Source organism: Motacilla alba, chromosome 2 (genome assembly GCF_015832195.1).
Source record: "Motacilla alba alba isolate MOTALB_02 chromosome 2, Motacilla_alba_V1.0_pri, whole genome shotgun sequence".
Lineage (NCBI taxonomy): Eukaryota > Metazoa > Chordata > Aves > Passeriformes > Motacillidae > Motacilla > Motacilla alba.
In genome coordinates, this window is record NC_052017.1 from 42,029,584 (window position 1) to 42,048,820 (window position 19,237).

Sequence of the window (19,237 nt, forward strand, 5' to 3'; positions counted from 1 at the left end):
TGTATTTACAAGCCCTGGGTAAATACTTTTCCAAAGAGTCTTTCTCTGAGCCCATGCTGTAAAAAAATGCTGCAGTTTAAGCTGTGGCTTTGATTCAGCCCAAAATGCAAACCATACGTACAGCTCTGCTTTGCCAGGCTGACATACTGACAGTACAGCATGTCTTTGCCAGAAATTAGGTCCTTTTCCCAGCAGGCAAAATCCATAAAAAGGCTTAAGAGGGGTACTACTTGTTCCAGGATGCCAATAAGTAAATAATATATATTCTCACTCATCAGAGGGACATACAGCACAGCCCAGGCTCTGAAGGCACAGTGGAGAGCTGTGCAGCTTTGATGCTAGGAGATAAAACTTTCTAAGTCTAGTTGGGGATGAGGCGGGGAAGGGTTATCCTTGACATTGTATTCCCAGGACACTTGAACCTTGGCAGAATTTGAAGCAGAGAAGCCTGTTTTCAATTTCTTTTCAAAGTGCATCAAATTGGCTTTGTCGAGCTTGAAAGAAAAGAAAAACAAACCCCAAACTTCATTATCCAAGAATGTAAGAAAGCCCTGAGACTAGAAAGACGACACGGAAATACGTGGCTGTTGAAAACGAGATTCATTCCTGCTCTCCTCTGGCATTCAAAAGAATCCTCCTGCCCCTGCACTGGCACTGCAAGATGCCTTCAGCAGTAAATCCCACTGTCCCAGAGAGGTGCCCAAAGGAGCCAGGATGGCTCAGGCATGGCCATGTCACTCTTGGCCACCTGCCTGCCCTAGACTCCCAAGCTCAGAGGTCTTTGCCAAAGGCGACCTGCCGATGAGCAGGTTAAAGGCAGGCCCGTGCATTTACCTGGGCGCACACTGAGTGGGGCGCACCCTGCACGGGGGGTGCAGCACACAGGGCTGTGCTCACCATCCCAGCTCCGTGCTTGCTGCCCGCCCAATGAACCGCAAAGCTGCCTGGGCAGCAGGAGGTGCAGCCTGCCGTGACCAGTTTTAACAAAGACTGCTTGAAAAACAAGTGGGAAACCTCCTCTGCCTGCCCCCCACCTCTGGGAATGTCTCCAGAGCCTTGCACCCACACATGGTGCTCGCAGCAGCTCCCGGTGCAATGGGAGAGCGGGCATGTCAATCAGATCTGGGATTGGATCAGCCTCTTCTTTCTCACATTGTGCAGGAGGATTTCTTGGTTTGTTAAGGGCGTGGCATGTGGGCTGGAGACCTATAAGCATGCTGAGGACATGGAAGGAGACAAAACCCCTGCATCCCCAGAGTGACTCCAGGCAAATCTGAGCAGAAGGAAATGCTTGGCAGCGCCCGTCGCCCATCATTCATGTGCATAAATGCCTTCCTATATTATCCTGCTCAGGGAAGATAGATGGCTGGCAGAGTGGGAATTTAAAGACAGCTATTAAATGATGATTGCCAGTCCCAAGGGTAGCTCTGGCTCAGAGTGGCTCCCCAGGAGGACAGGTCTGCTGTGCTCCCCTAGCACACGGGGACAGCTCCACCAACACTCGCCTGCACCCACATGGCCATGGGGCACGAAGAATAAGACAGCCCTTCCTCTGGCCTCATGATCCATCAAAGTCGCTGCAATTCCTAGCAGACCCACACCAGCTTTGTGTCTGGGTTTTTTCACTCCAGAGATGAAGGTTTTTTCCCTCAAAAATGTCCTTCCAGAGGGGAGAACCATGACCCCACTACATTTCGACACTCTGCAGACACCCTGAAGACCATGCTGCCTGGCTCCAGGACAAGGATGTGGCAGGTAAGCCTTGCCCATCTGCTCAAGATACTCCTCCAGCCCAAATTCCACACAAGTGGCTTGGAAAACTCAAGCCAGGCACTGAGAAGGTGGGAAAGGCTCCCATAAAGCCTATGAAACAGAGTCACAGCAAACATTGGGTGAACTGAAGCTGGGGATATGGAAATGTGACACATCACCACATGGTGCTGGGTCCTTCCCTGCAGGGTCAGCAAAGTCCTCAGAGCTGACACACAAACCTCCCCACCAACATGTCCAAACCAAACCAGAAAATGACCATGTTAAATTGCCTGGGAGGAAACCTTAAAACATGCTGTACTTTGCTAAATTTTGGACAGCCTGCAAAGTTTTTGGGATCATTTAAAGCCTAAGTGCAAGATGAGCGTGCTTTGCACTAGCAGAGGGCAGCACTCTGGCTGCAGCATAAATGGATCAAACAGCGTTGGCACCGTTCAGTCTGAGCACTGACTTCAAAAGGATGGTGCCAACACACCACCTTTAGCTTCTCAAATAATGTTGGCTTCACAGTTCCTCCCAGTTATCTCTACGGCCTTGGGGCAGCAAATTCCAAAAACCTGGAAACCTTCAAGCTCCACAGCCTCTCTCTAGTAATAACCTGGCGTGTCCTTGGCTCCAGGCCCTGCATCAGCCCCTTGGGCTTTTTGCTTCCCAGGGATGAAATGTCCTGTTTCTTGCTGTAAATCTCCCACCCAGAGCGACTATTTCCAGTTTTTGGGAGGCTCCTTGCCCTGGAGGTTCTTCTCTGCACAGCTACAGGCTAAGCACAGCCCCTTCTCACACATCCACCATCCAAAGGACCATTGTGAGCAAAATCTTCAGCCGTAGCTGCAAACTGCTCTGTTTAACAGTGATATTCCCATTGCACTGTCTGCTCCCAGTTGAGTTATGCACCAAAGAAGTACAGCAGAAACACAGGCTTGTAAACTCCTTGCCCTCTCCAGGAGTAGCTTACAAGAGTGGCAAAATTCCCAGCATCCCAAATGTCCTGCTCAGTACCTCTGAAGAAGGGAGACTTGAAGCAGGAGACAGAGGACACACCTTGACAGAAACATGGCCAGCTCCTGGCTGGAGGACACCACACCATGGGGTGCAGCTGATGCACTCAAGGTCAGGGCTGCTGCTTGGGGGGACCCAGAGGGGACACACACCCTGTCCTGTGCCTGCATGGACTAAAGCTCTGCAGGGTAGCAGCAGGGACTTGCTCGTCCTGTGATGACATTGTCCTTAACCCCAAAATCATGTGATTTTCACTGAGCAAAAGGGAAGATTCATAATTCTCCTCATTCCCATTGTGCAAATCTCAGCTTGCAGACAGGTAGTACTCAGCTCTGTGTGGGATGGACAGGGAGTTTGTCATCCTGGTGCTATGTACAGTGCAGCTCAGGACCACTCTGGTTTAATCCCAGAAGTCAACACAAAGCATCACAAAAATAAACAGTCTCCGGGATGCCACACTTCTTCTGCTTAAAGTAGGCAAACTAAAAGCTTTCAGATTCCTTATCTTTCTCCTATTTAAGTTCAGAGTCAGGGCTTTGCAGACTCTTGCACTTAGGTGGATCCTCTACTTCTTGGAGACACATCTCCTAGGAGATTGATGGAAGTCTTTCAGAACACATCACTGAGATGCACAGGTCTGCTGTCATTTGCATGTGCAAACTTCTCCCTTACTTTTACCACTAAAAGTGATATCAACCTGCACCCAAATCATCCAGATCACTGAGGACCCAAAACAGCATCCCATGTTCACAGGGGACAGTGAGAACCTCGGCAGCCCTGAATGCACGACTGTCCTACTATCCTCAGGGGACAAGGGAGGTCCTCCTCATCTTTCCTCCTCTCCCTCTGCTCACTGCCCTAACCCTCACACTTACACGAGAGCAGCTCAACCTAGAAATTCCTGGCAGGGACGTCAAGGAGGGAAAGCAGCAGTTTTGGGAGGCTGTTGCTCCCTCCCTCCACCACTGCCGTGCAGGCTCCTGCCAGGTTTCCCTTTTCCCCCTCCCCTCGTCCCAGTTTCCCGGCCAGCCTGCTGCACTCAGCTCTGTAAGTTTTCATAGCAGCTTTCCCATCTGCCTGCTGAACCAGCAAGTAGGGGGCCCCTTCCCCGGTGAAACAGATGTGGCTTGCCTTTGTGCAACATCTGCGCCTCATGCCCCGCTCATTTTGAACAGTCTTGCCTTTGTTTCTCAGGGGTTGTACAGGGGATGCTTTGGAGGAGGGCAGCAGCCTGTGGCCCGTGGGCTGGACTCCTTCCCTTCAAGTCCCACACACAAACTGCCTCCGACCCCGAGTTTCTTCTGGGGAAGAGGAATGTGCTTTGTTCCTGTGGCATTCTGGAGCTGACAGTCCTGCTCCTCAGCAGGTTCCAGCCACAGACCATACTTAGGAGCTGATTCCTTTGGCATGTCCAAACCCAGGGACAGTAAGAACTGGAATCTGGGAGCCATGGACCCCCTTCCTCACAACTCCCCTCATCCCAGTAGCTTCTCTTGCTGCACCTCTGTGCTGCTCACCAGCACAGGTTTGGCATCCCCAGAGGGGCTGTGCTGCTGCAGCTCTTCTGCACATAACAGAGGCAAAGAGCAGAGGTGCTGGAAAGCCATGTCCCTCTTGCAATGTGTTCTGGGCTGTATTTAATATGGGGAGGAATACATTACAACAAAATCACATTTTATTTCCTCCTCCTCTTGATAAGTTTGCCAATCCTGCTTGTGACTGCCTGGAATGCTGCTAAAACTCTCACATATTTTGGCATTTGGTTCTGTTTTATTTATTTTATCAGGGGTCATGTTTTTTCTATATTTTGGGGAGGAGGGATTTGGATCTACTTATTTTCAGTTTTCTTTTCTAACTGGTGGACCAGCACCAGGGAACAGGAATGCTTGCTTGGTGCCCAGTGGGGGCTCACAAAACCCTCTTTGGGGTGTTGGCAAGGAGTAGCACTGGATTCCCTTGTTGGAGTTTCAGTGGAGGTTGCCCAAGTCAGACAGTTGGGTTTCCCTGAGCTGACTGTCAGGTTTTTCCCTTCCTGGAGAGCAGGAAAGTGCATTCGTGGGATTCCAAAGGGGAGGGAGAAGGAGGAGGACAGCGGAGCCTTTCAGCCCTGTGGGCTTTCTTCAAAACAGAATTGTTCATACCAGCTCCGGCCTCAGCTGCAGAAAGGCAACCCTATTTTCCTCCTGTTAAGCCATTACAGTTATAGAAAATTTAAAAAAAGAAGAAGAAAAGTGCTTGCCACTTGGGTCTGAATGCTGCCTGTGACCTGCAGACCCCATCCTGGGCAAAGCCTGCTGGCAGCCACCCCCAGCCTGCTTCTTCTCCTAGCAAAACACATGGGGTGAGCAAGCTGAGCAAATGTGCAGCCAGGCTCACAGAAAAGGGGCTTTTCCTTCAGGGCAAGGCAAGTAGCTGCAGGTGGACTCGAGTTACTGAGCATTGGAAAAGAAGGGGTAATTGAGGCATTTGGAATCTATGCCAGAGGATTAACACAGTGTAATCAGCCCCTCGTATTTAGAGTGCCTCATACTAGGCAAACAACAGCAACTGGAAACTACTCTCTGGCAGATTTTGAAGCCAGAAGGAAGAAGATGTTTCTGCAATGCAGCCATCCCCCAGCCCTCTCCGCTGCGGCAGGTCGGGCTTGAGCGGCGGCCGGATCCAACAAGAAGCTGGCTGCAAGCGTGCTCTCCATACCAACACGGGAGCTCCCAGCTGGCATCCCTCTGCCTTTCTGCAAAGGGACACCCTCCTGGTGATTTTGAAAGGAGTGAAAAACCATCTCGAGCATTTTGTTTGGGGTTTTGCTGCAAATGAAGCAACAAGATGATCAGCTGGGGGCATAGCCTGGATTTATTCCTCATGACCACCACTGCCTTGCCTACAGGTGCCCAGAGCAAACCCAGGTTATACGTAAAATCAAAGCAGTCAATGCAGGAGCTCACAAAGGGGAAAGGAATGCAGAAACAGACCTTCCTTTGCCAAGGCAAAATGGAAATCCTGGCAAAAAGTGAATACCCCACTCTTACACGGGAGACCAGACCAGGTACCTGGCTTTGAAAGGCTGTACAGGCTTTGAAAGGCTTCATAGCGAAGGCTTGTACAGAAAAATGTTAGTGCAGACAAAAGGCTGGTATGGGGAGAGTTGCCTTGCTTTTCCCTTTGACAGGGAGGAGTTATCTCCAAACCCAAAATGGGGTGACATGAGCCCCAGTCTTGTAAATTTTTCCTGCTGCTGAAGTTCATTAATTAAGAAACCCAAAGCAGCCTATGCAAACTGTAGGATGGGAAGTATAAAGCATGACACTAGTGTTCCCTGTACACAAACACACACACTCCAGTGAAGGCTGGCACAGCAGCATTGTCCCCAGAGATGCTCTGAGTCATCAGCACACTCTCGAGGACATAAAAATGCTTCACTGACACAAATTACCAGTTTCTGGCAGCAGCACCAAGCATCTCCTCAGCTCATCCATCACAGGTTTGCAATCCCTGCCCAACACAAGCCTGGCAAGGGCTGAGGTGGTGAAGCAGGGACAGAGCCTCCCGCCCCAGTGCAAACTCCCCGGCATGAGTTGGCATGAGTTTCCCCCAGCACAAACTCCCCGGTGGGGCAGGGGGATTGGGGCATGAGGCACCATCCCCGGTCAGCTGATGTGTGCTTGCTCAGATGGCTCTGCCAAGGGACGTTCCAAACTGGAGCACTAAAACTAGATGACATGAAACACCACCCTAAGGTTTGGAGCACGCTACAGATGTGGATAAACCTTCTGATGCTGGGGAAGCACAGCATTTCTTGGGAGGGAGGTGAAGTTTTCCCATGCCATATTGGCCGATTTTGTGGCTTGTTGATGAAAGTGCTGGGCTTTGTCAGGACCAAGCAGCAAGCACAGAGCGGCTCGCCGCGATCTCTGTGTGCGCCTGGCTGCCCGCACCGCACGCTGCTCGCCGCCTGAAGCAGTGCCACCTGGCCACTTCAGAGAGGAGGGCTTTGGCTGAGGGACTGGAATCAGCTCCCTGGCTGACAGCAGGGCTTTAGCTACAGCAGCCCCAGGCACTGCCCTCAGGGGCATCCTGACAATCTGCTCTGTCCATCCCTAGAGCATTCCTACAATCTGCTCGCTCCATCCTAATGCTTTTAAGGACAGAGCAGGGCTGTAGCGGTTCCAGCCTTGCTTGGCTCACCGTGCTCTGACCCTCCGAGCGGTCCCGCGCAAGCTGCCCCCGGGATGGAGCCATCCAGGATACGCTGCTGTACCTCACATCCCGTGGGACAAACCCAGCGTCGCTTCCCGCCATCAGCTCAGCAAGGAAACCCCTAAATCCTACCATGTCTGGCAGCAGCAGCCGAAGCGCTCCTCCTCATGTGCTTCTCTGGGTGACACGGCACACGGTCACCTCCTGAGCCGGGGTGGCACTTCCATGTGACACCAGGGACCCACACAGAACGCACAAAAGATTTTTTAAAAATTAAAAAAAAAAAATTATCCAGTAACTAATGAGCCCGCTTCCTCTCCCCAGGCCATCAATGCCAGCCGGGGGCTGTCACCCAGGGTGCCCCTCCGGGCTGCCCACAGTCCCCGCTGCCCAGCCCCGCATTGCAGGGGCTGCTGGGCTCCTGTCACCGCTCCCCAGCGGGTGCCGCCGCTTCCCCCTGGGCGGGAGGACACCCTTCAAACTTCAGCTGGGAGTTTTCAAACTCTGCCTCATCCCGGACCCACCTCCCTGTGGGGAGGGGAGTGGAGAGGCTGGGAAGGGGGGAACAGGCATTTGAAAAGTCTCTTTTTCACAATAAAAGCCCTTCTTGCTGCTTTTTTGCTGGCTTTTTTTTTTTTTCAATACCAAGGGCAAATTTGAGCCAGAAGGAGATGGAGATACACGTGCTCCTCCCAAGCCCCTTTGTTCCCAGTGACCCCAGTGCCAGCCAAGTAGAGGGACCAGTAGAGCCCCAGGGGCCACAGAGATCCCAGAGCCAGGAAAGCAAACCAGAGGCCCAAGAAAATGCTCTTTGCAGGTCTTTTTTCACATTTCTTTGCCTTTCAGTAATGGTCCAGCAAAAAGCTGTGCCACATCAGCGCCTGGAGTGGTCACAGACCTGGGAGAAGATTTCTTATCTGCCTAAAAGGCATTAATGCAATAAAGCCATTTTTTAGGGTGCTCAGGCACCGGGTTTTCTGGGGCACACAGAGCCTGCAGGCAGCCAGGAGAGGGGCACAGGGTAAGAGGACCCTCACCACGGCCATCAGTGCAGAATGCAGCTTGCTGAGCCCTGCCATGCCCAGTGCAGCTGCCCCACCCAGCACCTGGGGTAGGATGCATCCTAGGAGCCATTTCCTCAGGCCCCTGGGAGAAGAGGCTCTGGAGGCATTGCTTTGGAAAGCAGTGCGTTTCGAGAGCCCTCCATGGCCAGGCAGGATACATAGGCAGCTGCCAGGCTGCAAAGCATTCCTTTTTCATAAAACTTTCCCCTTCCAGCTCTGGGCTGTGGCCAAGCAAAACCCATCAGTGCCTCACCATGGCAGGTGACACTGCCAACTACTGCAGCCCCTCACCAGCTTCAGCCCAACGAGCCCAGTCTGGGGACAAGAGGAAACCCTCTGTCTCAGGTGTGGGGGCTTTCCAGTTCCCTGACATGTGCAACTACCTCCTCCAGGAAACCATAAATCAAACCAGATTGATCAGCATTGTTCTTTACTGATATTTGTATTTTTTAAAAATCTGATAAAGGCGCAGTACAGGCTGTTGTGAGCTATAATGAAGATATGGTGGTCTAAAAAGAGAAGAGAAGGAGGCTGAGGGAAACTGAGTGAAATCACTTGACCAAAGCAGCACAGGAGGGTAGTGGCAGACCCAGGAGGAGGCTCCTGTGTCCCCAAGCCCCATTCTAGCTCACTGTCCATGCACAGTCCACAGTGACATTTCACAAGGTGGTGCAACGCAGTGGGTGTAAGCAATTATGCCAACTCAGTGCTCTTGCCCAGTGTGCTTTTGTGCCAGTCCCAGCGCCCCAGGGCCTTCATACCCTCTTGGTTCACCGAGTGCATCTTATTTTAATATGGTACATCTCCCTACCCCTTCCACTGCTACTCAAAACTAGAGCTAAGAAAAGAAGTGGTTTGAAGGTTACACACCAAAGCAGTGTGCCTGCTTTTGGCTTCAGCACACTCCACCTCATGCCATCCTCAGGCATGAGGAAGGGGTGCAGAAACCAAGCCCTGCATCCCCTCTTTGCTGCCACCACCAACCTCATTGACCCCTGCCTGTCCTGGACACTGCAGCATGTTGAACATCCCGAAACACCTCTCTTGAGGCCAATTCCCTGGGGGCAGATAATAACCTAATACTTCCAATACAATTAGCAATATGAAGAAATTAGCAATAACCTACTAGTGGCCTTGGCACGAGGATGGCCTGTCCAAAGACAGAGCGAGTGCCAGGGAAGGGATCTGCAGGGCTCTGGAGGCTGAACCCTGTGCATCACCACTCATCGGTGGCACCTCATTTCAGAAGCGTTTGCTTTCATCTCCCTTTCTTAATTTTGAAATGATTCCATTTATATGCAATTTTCTGTCAAAATGATTCCTGTCAGTGCAGCAGCACCGCAAACCTTGACTGACAGGCCGAGCGCTCCGGCTGGTCTCTCTGGATTGCCTCTCCCCACAAATAACCCTTTAAAATGCACGCCTGACTGTTGAGGAATTTGACATCAGAAACAGGCTTGGATGGCTGCTGTAGCAGACAGACTTAGGTGATCAGTGGCCAAACCAGTAAGGTAAATCTAGTGGGCCTTGAAACAAACATTATGGTATATCAAAAAATTTATTTCCCCCCTCCTTCCCCTGCTTTTTAATGACATTCACTGTGCAAAAATCAGATTTAAAAAGCAGATAAGAAGGAACTGCATTGCAAACCAGTTTCCTGAGAAGGACTCCCCAAATCCATAGAACTGTGACTACCTTGTACCTGAGCTGGGTAGTCCTAAGCCCACCAGCACAGCCCCAGATCACATAAGTAGCATCCCTGCTACTGCATTCTGCAAAATTAGTACATACATGAGCAGTGGAAGTTGCTTTTCTTCTCTTCTTTTTCTTTTCTATCCCCTGACCACGTCTCCTCACATTCTCAGAAACATTCCTACTCACCCACACGGAGATTTCCCTGACGTTTCCCTGATTTTAGCTGAGGCCAATCCTTCAATCAGACAGACACCACCTCTGCAGGACGAGAGACAATCCCCGCTCCAAGAAACTCCCAAGAGACGTAGACAGCAAAGGGAGATGGAGGAGAGCAGGGAGGTAGGACTGCACCTAGCTGGCAGGAGAAATGTGAAACCAAACCATGGTTGTTCCCCAAAACAACCCTGCCTCTCACCAGGTGCTCAGGCCAGCTGACCTACAATTTCAATACCAAAGATCTCCTGAGCCTGATCCCTCTCACCTTGTGCTTGGGCAGGAGGAAAAGCTGTTCTGTCCCTGTTGCAAGGCACACGACAGCAGTGCGGGGGGCTCCGTTTGCTGGTATCTCCTGGCAGATCCAGCTTAGCCAGGAGCAAGTAACAGGAAACAGGAGAGCTGAGACCTTTCCCAAGGGTTCTCTGAGCAGGCCAGAACCCAAGGAAACCAACAGAGAGCAAAGAAGGCTGTGGGTGCTGTTGCACCCACAGCAGCACCTCTGTGCTCCCCCAAATGACTCCACTGTAGGCACTTTCAAAGTCTTCTGGTATAACCCTGACTCCATTTCATAGACCCTGGCTTGCCTTTCCACTTGCTTGTCCTCATAAAGAAATGCCTGCTGCAGAAGGATGAAAATAGGCTGATTATTTTTCCTCTTTCCCAGAAATATTTTTTTCTTTCCCTTTCTGTCCCAGTGGACCTGCATTCATTTCTCTCTTGGGAACTAAAGACAGGCAGTGGAAAGGGGACAGATTTCAAGAGCTGTCAAGGAACAGAAAGCTATTCTGCCTCTCAGAAAGTAAAGCTGAAGGGTTTTTTCTTCCTTTTAGAAAAGTGTGAGGCTCTAATGGGTTTGAGGGGCTATGAATATGACTTTTCACATCTGCCAAGATAATTATAAGCTTGAATGAATTTCTGAGACCCAAACCCTGCCCAGATAAATCATACCTATCAAGCACTGATTAAAAACAAGCTATTCAGAAAGCCTTCAAATTTATCTTCCCTTCCCACCCCACTGTCTCCTGTATCTGTTGCTAATGGGTCTCAATGCTTTACTAAGGAACTGTAGAGGAAACCCTGGTACTTCAACCTTTCTTTGCAGGAGGTATGAAAGAGATGGGAAATTAAGACAATAGGGATCAAGCAGAATGAAGAGAGATTTGGGCTCACACTGGGTCTGGCACTGGGACACAGAAGATGCTGAGAAGCAGGTAAGGTGCAAAACTGAGGTTTACATCTGGTTTCAAAGCGTGACATGCACCTATGACCCACTTCCCAAATCAGTATCCCTACAGGGGACAAACAAGAGTCCCTAACTCAGAGAAAAACCTGGATGTGGATGATTTCTTCCAGTTCACTGTGTGTGGGAACGACTCGTGCATCTCAGGTTTTCCTCATCGTTCACATGGAAATAAGCCCACCCAAGTCATTTATAGAATGCACTGAATTTTCATAAATATGCTGAAGAAGCTGCACACCCCAATGCAGTAATTAGAGTAAATTAATGCTGCTGGGATGCCTTTGTCACCGTTTGTCTGACTCAAAACAAAAGGCAGAGAGGTCACATCCTGAAGGGAGAGTAATCTTTTATAAGCAGTGCTTAAGATGCCAGAGGAAACAATAACATCTGCAGAGGAACCACACGTTCCCTGAGTGCACAGGCTTTATACTTCCCACAAATACCTATTGTATCCTCCTTGTTGTCATGACTCAAACACAAGCATATGGAGGAAGGGACAAAGAGTTATTAAGTCCTTCAGAGGTAATTACTCATTCCTCCAATTTAACATTTTAGATAAATACTACAAACTCTGAATTGCTTGTCAGAACACAGTATTGTTTTTACAGAACATGAGCTGAGTCAAATGAGTTAGGGTTCTCTTTTCATTTTTTTAATTTCTAAGGGCTATTTTTAAAGCTCTCCCATGTTCAGCTGGAAAAAAAAAGTCTTACCACCCATGTTCAGTGTCCAAGACATTTGCTGTGTTATTAGAGAAGGAACTGTTTCCTAGCCTGCTCCTCCAAGAAAAGCCGGCTCCCTCTGTATCACCAAGGATCACCAATCTCAGCCTCCATCCCTACCAGCTTTTGGAAGCAATTGAACTTCAGCCCCCTGTGAAACCAGTCACTGACAGTCCAGCAGTGTTGTTCCACCCCAAGTCCATGGGAGAGGGTGAACCTACCAGGTGGCACAATGTGGGTGCCCCAACGGGGTTCCATTGCTCCCAGCAGCTGGTATAACAACTTGAACCTCAACACTGACTTTCTACCTGCATTTCACCCCAGACACCTCTGTCCTCTTCAGTCAGTCCTTCCCAAGGCAAGGATCCCCCCTTTTTAAAGCCTTATCTTTTCTTCCTCTCACTTTCACCTTTCTAGATACAAGCCCCACCATTCCAATGAATCTGAAACATATTTTTTTTTGGACTGTCACCATGTAAATCAGGAGGTTCAGATCTCTATTATTTAGCATCCCACTAATCCTGCACCATCTGCAATCTTCACTAGCAAATAAATGCGTGTGTGTCTGTGTATCCTTAACTCGATCACTGTTTGAAAATACAGGATGTTGGATGAAGAACAATTCCACTCCATCGTATATAAAAGCTGTAGCACTGATGTCTCATTTTGAGATCTGTTGCTGAGACAGTTTCTCATTGAATATGTAAAGCAGTCCCTGCAAATTATACTGTTTGCAAAATAAAAAGGGCATTTGGTGCTGTGTCCATTGCTCTGGAGACGCCCAGATGTGCCCTGCCAGCACAGATGCCATACTCTCCTCGGGAAGGTAATGGGTTTGACTGACCTTAGCTGGCAATTGTTACACTCATAGCTCCTCACTTCTTAACAAAGGCTTTGCCTAGCCATCCACTTGTGTCTTGAGAGGCTACCTGGAACAGAGGCTAGACAGTGTTAAAGGAATAAAGGAGGCATTTATTAAAAGGGCTTTCAAAGAATACACCTTGGGCAGTACAAGAGCCCGGCCGAGGCTACACCCAAGATGGACAACAGGTCACGAGTTTTTACACTTTTATAAGCTTTCATCCATTTACATATTTGGGTTAATTGTCCAATTACAGCTTCAGGTTATGAAGTCACATCCTCCCAGTTTGCTCTCCTCAATTTGCTTTTGTTTATACTTTTTGGGCCTGAAGCTGCAACGGTGTCCTTGGTTCTTGGGCTGGAAAAGGATTGTTTTGTCTAACTAAACTGTGAGGAGAACTTGCTAACACTTTATATGAAGTTCAGAGTTATATACTAATGCAGTACAGAATCTGGATAATATGAAAGCTAAAGCTTAAGGCATCAGTGGCCTTATGGAAGGTGGCCAGGAAAAGTCACTGGAAACTCTGTATCATTACAGAAAAGAATTCCTGAAGAGTTGCAAAGTTAGCGCACAAATTACTTGGGTTTAGAGGGACTGAGCGTTAGTACTGGGGGTTCAGAGAGCTTCGTGGCTGATTCCCTTGGCCTCCTGAGCAGGAGTTGTCCAAGCTCATGTTACTGTGGAGGCGCTTGGGGAGAGAACAGGAGGGGTGGTGGGGCTCTGCAAGGAGCAGCTCAGCTCGTCCCTGCCTGCTCTTAACATGCTTCTGCATGTGAACAGGCCAGATCCTGGGGGCAGAGCCTGCCCTCCTGGGTTTGCTGTGTGCCAGCGTCAGGAGCCCAGTGGACATCAAGCTTAGCATCTGACTTCATTTTCCTCAGAGCATCTCAGCAAACCTCCAGCTCTAACCTGCAGGATCACACAGAAACAAGGGGAAAATGAACATAGATTGATGCATGGAACATTTCCACACCCCACACCCCACCCCACCCCCCCCCCCAACAAAACAAAAAAAAAAAAAAAAAGAAAGAGAGAGAGAAAGCAAGACAGAAGAAATCTGTTTCTTTTCCTGGAAGGAGTTATTGGCATATGCCTGAGTTGGGACCATAAAGACACTCTATTGGCTGTGTCCATACCGTTGCACCAGGGAAAATCCTCTGTTACTGTGCTGCCAGGATGGGGGAAAGTGTATGCATTAACACATGGAGTAATCAGGCAGTATTTAATCTGAGAGCTTTGAATTGTGGCTGCTGAAAATAAGGTCTGACCAACATATGGGCTCATGAATCTTTCCTGACAGCCCTGCAGTTATGGAAGCAAGAAGTGGAGCCTCCTGGTTATAAATTGGTCATGAATAAATTTAGGTTGACAATTAGAAGGTTTCTAATTATCAGAGGATTAGGTTCTGGGAACCTTCAGACAGGAGTGGGCTGTGAACGTTTGTCACTCCCAGTAGAGCAGCATAGGAGAAGAGAGGAGAGAACTGAATGGCATGGAGAATTCATCCTGTCCATGCCCCCAGGGATAGCTTTGTATCACCTGCTAATGGTACAAAGCAATAGCCCTGCAGCCGAATTTCTCAAAAGTTTTGAGTGGCCAGAAAGAAAGGTCATATTGTCAGGGTCTAGCTTGTCAGGCATGTTCTCCTTCCAACGACCATGAAGACACCGAATTTCCTGTCTGAGCAGTGACCACCCAGGGTTGTTGGCAGTGCCTGTGACCCTAAGCCCTCTCATCCTGTGGCATGGCACTGGGACTTCCTTCGGCCCACAATCCCAAATTTTCTATAGGATGCTAGAAATTATTTCGTACCATGGATTGGGTTGATGCTTTTAAGTCTCCAGTTGGAATAATTGTCATGTGGCACAATTGCCTGCACTGACATTTAAATGCAACTCTCCCTCCCAGCACTCTAGACCTGCTGTACTGCCAGCAGAGACCTGGCATATCCAGTATGAACATCCTTCCTTCCAAGGTCACAATCAGGTGTCTGGGAGTTGAGGAAGGGCTCACATCTGGGATGAGGATCTGCATGCATCACCAACAAGCAGCAGCTTGTCAGCCTCTCCCTGGACCTTGAAAAATGCTTCAAGCAACCAGAGCAAAAATGATGCCACTTTCAGCTAGTCAGACTTCATTTATTTCATTATGCTGTGAACTCTGATTTTTTTTTGCATTATCCACAGAGACTTCTAGGATGAGCTAAGACTCGCATGTGCAATGTGAATGAGACAAGCAGTAGAAATAAAAGATAAACAAGGAAGAAACCCCTCCCTGTGAAGTTATTCAGGCATTCCAGGGAGGAAGAGAAGGAAGAAGGAAAAAACCCTCAAGCCTATTTTCCATCCCTTCTTTAGAACATTTTTACATAGCACCTGACTGTGGCAATAACACAGCTAGCAATGGCCCCTTCTTTTGTAAATAGAAGGCTCAAGCAGTGGCAATAAGAAGTCTTGGCTGGTGAGTTATTGTGAAGAATATTCAGATGTTTCGCTTTCCCACTGTGTGTCCTTTGGTAAAGCTCCAGCAGATCTCAAAGACAATATTCTTTCATGCTATTTAAATATGCACACCACTACTTTTTTGAAGTATCTCTCGTTTTCATTAGAGCAGAGCTCCCTGATAAGATCCTGCCACACAAACCTTTATCAGGGCTCTGGAACACCACCTGCACTCCACCAGCAGCCCAAAGTAGATGCGAGGGAAGAGCTCAGCTCTGCTGAGGGCCATGATGAGCCTCTCCTCACTATGTGTGAGGAACAGTTACAGAACTAAATAATCCTGAAAAATACCCTCCAACCAGGGATCATCAGGGAAATGTCACAAAGTACTTCTCCTATAACAAGAACTGGGTCAATGCACTTTAGGAAGGAGGAAGTGGCTCTGTGCTGGTGGCAATGACATAAATTTTAGGTTGGTGACCTGCACAAATAGCTGACCGCAGGTGGAAAACTTCTCTAATTTGGATGCACATAGTGATCTGAAAGCTTGTGGGAGAGGTGGAGAGTTTGCCAGAATGACTCGCCTGGAGCCCACTCAGTTTTATCATTGCTGAAAGGGAGATGAGGAAAAGATGACCAACTCTTTGTTTATCTAAATCAAGAATATAATACAGGGACAGCTGCACAAAGTGAAGGCTGGGCCACATTCCCACTTAAGGGCACCATGAACTGAAAGTTGCACAGCCCCCAGGAATGCAGCCTGTGCAGGGAAAAGGGTGTGGGTACATCACCAGTACCCACAGGGCCTGCGTCAAGGTAGGGACAAGGACTGCAGGACAACCAGGAAGGTAGTGTTTAAACTGCTAAAAGCTGATCTTTCTGCTTCAGTGAAGGAAATCCCAGTACAAACTCAAAAGTACCTGAGTGTTACAATAGTACATGCAACTTCAAACTCAAAATAACATTACAAATTCCCAAATTAAACCCCCAAACAAACCAACCCATCCCCCCTCCCCCCCCCCCCCCCATGCCCCCAGAATTATAGAATGGAATAGCAAAAAACTGAAGACCTAAGTAGACCACACACTCATCCCTGTAATTTGCTCCACTTACCACTTCCTCGCAAGCTGTATTTACTCATATACCAATAATGCTGTGAATAGAAATTAGCACCCCTTCATGTTGATAAAAGGCAGGCACGTGGAGCTTTCAGAGACACTTTAGCAGTGTGCACAGGAGAAAAGCAAAGAAACCTTATGGGGCTGGAAACATTTAAGAGGCACTATAATTGAAGCAAGACAAAATAAATAGAGCTGTAATTTAGACCAGATTTGTCACAAGTCCATCAGTACATGCAGAGATTTCTCTTTCAGGTCTATTACATCTCAATGAAAAAAACTGAAACACATTCAGATGCCAAGCACAGTAATAGACATGCTAGTCAAGAAACAAAAGCATGCAAATACAGCATTTTTCAAGAAGAAGAAATATGCATCACCAGCAAATCAGTTGGCACAGAACTGTGGCTGGTTCATGGTAATAACAGATTTTCCACTTTTTAACTGCAGATGATGCCAAGGTGTCCAATCCTGCTCCAGGAATTGCTCACATCTCCCAGACTTTGCAGCACAGAGATTAGAACTGGTTTTGCCAAGTACTGGTACCGGCTTAAGAAATACAGCAATTATCTGCTGATCTCAGGGATGGGGTAGATGCTCTGCTCTGCCCCCAGCAAGCCCACTACACATTCTGCATGAAGTGAGACAAGAAAACAAACACAGGGACTTCAAGCTCTTTCTAAACAGCAGACCCTCCATTTCTCTATGCTCAGCTCCCCAAAGTGAAATAAGAAGCATATGCATTGTCCAGCAAAGTACACCTTGGTCAACTATAAAGGCAAAGTGAAGAACTGGCTAAGCACGTCCAGCGCTCTCAAGTGTTTGTGCCATCCGTTTTTTTGGCACCATTCCTTGCACGGGAAGGCAGCACAATCGCCTGGCCTTGGAACAACCTTATGAAGAGCAAACGTTGCCATCGTGTGGTGACCTTCAGAAATAAACTGCACTCCTGTAGTTCTTCGTCCCCCCGTAGCTTTACTAGCTTTACAAAAAGGAAGAACCAGCCTAGAGGGGCTGAACAATGCCCGTGGACTGAAAGCAAGGTGGCTTGCCCACAATACAGATTTCAGAGAGGTTTCACGAGTTGCTGAAAGGAGCACCAGATGCTGCTCACATGAAACACCCGGTCAGAAATGCACAGAGCAGGCACTGAAACCTGATATATTCTGTTACTGCTCTTTCCCCCCTCTGGCCAAATTGTAAAGAACAGTAGTTTGACAGAAATACTGCTTGTTAGGTGTGGTGTTACAGAGCCCAGCTTTCTTTTAAGGCACAGAACGCTCTCCACCCCCCCCCCCCCCAGCAGTGCCTAAATCTTTAACGCCCCACTCTCGTGGTGCAGTGCTAGGGCAGACACAACCCTCTACATGTGTTTGATACCACCAGGTCGCTCTCCAGGACAATCCCAGCTCCCAAGGATTACTGTACACCTTATATCCTGGAAACGTTTCAGCTGCCTCAGCAGCTGCTGAGTGGTAGGAATGAAAGCACTGGATAAACTGCAGCCATAGGCAAAGATGTTCTGGGGAAGACAGTACCTTTAAAAATGAGTAAATGCTGTAGAAAAAGCATTTCTGAGCTCCTTATGATTGAAGGCACATCTATTTTCTCTACAGGCACTTTTACCGTTTTTTCCCCTCAGTCTTATATAACCAAGCTTAACAGTAGTACATAAAAAAAAAAAAAATCAAGAACCCTAAGGGACAAATCTCTCACCTTAAAGGACCTCCAGGTTGATAGAACTTTGAAGTTACTTTCAAGTTAAAAGAGTTTCAGAGTAGGTGGATTTAATCACTTCAAAATCCAATTTAAAATCAAGGTCTCCAGACACTTGAACATGGCTTTTAGTCCCAATTTGCATAATTTCTGATTTTTTTTTCCCTCAGCAGTTATATCCCCTCCTATCAACCATGTGCTTGAACTCTGTATTTCCAAGGGTATATAAATAGCTCAAGACAACAGTGTATATTGTGTTTGGATATGCCTAATGCTGGCTGAAATAACGCAGCACTAACCATGTAGTTAAAGCACGTTTTTAGCAATATATGCCTATCAGTGTATTTGACAACATATATTTGAGTATGTGTATGGCAATATAAAGGTCTCACAACCTTCAGTGTTTAAAATAGATACTTCCTCCTTCAACTTATATTAGACTGAAAAAGTAATTTGCTTTTAAATTGTCAGATACCTCAGACTTCACAAGATTTCTCCAATCAATGTGAAGAAAACGTAACTCCTGTCAAGACACTACAGGAGGAAACAAGGAAATTACATGGATGCTGACGCTGAGATTCGTAAACACTATTTTATAATGCAAAGACTAAACTGAGCAGTTCAGTGTTTCAGATGAACTAATTTTTAAGTCATGCTCCCTTTTAATTGATAACTTTGAATAAATAGTGGAAATTATATGCTGCATAGTTTAAGGAATTGGAGCTAATCTCAGCTCTTGACACAAAATCTTATCCTTAAATATCCCAAAAGCAAGCATACTGAAATACATGCCGACAATTTCCATCTTGTTAGTACATCACAAATTGCTGCAACTGTGCTTACAGGGCAAAGATGGTGTTTGACATCTGAAGCATCCAAGTACTCCAGGTCACTACTTTAAAAACTGCGGAAGTTTTTTTAGAAAATAATTCAGTCTTTGAACAGCAGTTCATCAAGTCTTTCAAACACCGACATTCTCATGCTCTAACCCGAACACATCCTTTCAGCATGTGCCTGAATTTATACAGAAGCATTAGTGTGATTATTTTCGTGTATTCTGCACTCAACACTGTGCAAGTAATATTGTACACTCCCGACCAATTCTAATAGCAGACTGCTTTTAAATGTCAAGATCTGACCTACTTCAAGTAACTGGAAATGCAATTATTTTAACTGGCATTGTGTACAGAGTAC